The following is a 376-nucleotide window of genomic DNA, read 5'->3' as shown; positions in this document are numbered from 1 at the left end:
CCTTTGCACTGTTTGTCTGGTCCTTTTCAATTTGATTGCATATAGAAATGTGGAATTTGATCTATTTTTCATGCACTTGTGATAAACTGACACCAGGGTTAGACATTACTTTTCAAAGCTCGAGGTAGACCGAATCGGCGTGCCAGATAGGCCTCTAACCAAAACTGTAAATTCAGGACCAGCAAACTCAGCCCAAGGCAGCTAATCCTCTTCCCTACGCGGGTGATCGGCAGCCCTCATTTGCCAACCTACCCTCTCATTCACTGATCCACCAGCGTGACTGTTAAGAGCTATAAAGTCTTTTTGGTTGTTTTGGTTTTTTTAAGCAAAATGAAAAACCTTTCTATTAGGGTTGTTGGGGGGAGGGGAGTGGGCA

Source organism: Puma concolor, chromosome A3 (assembly GCF_028749965.1).
Source record: "Puma concolor isolate L17-30 chromosome A3, mPumCon1.1.hap2, whole genome shotgun sequence".
Lineage (NCBI taxonomy): Eukaryota > Metazoa > Chordata > Mammalia > Carnivora > Felidae > Puma > Puma concolor.
This window is presented reverse-complemented; position numbering follows the sequence as displayed.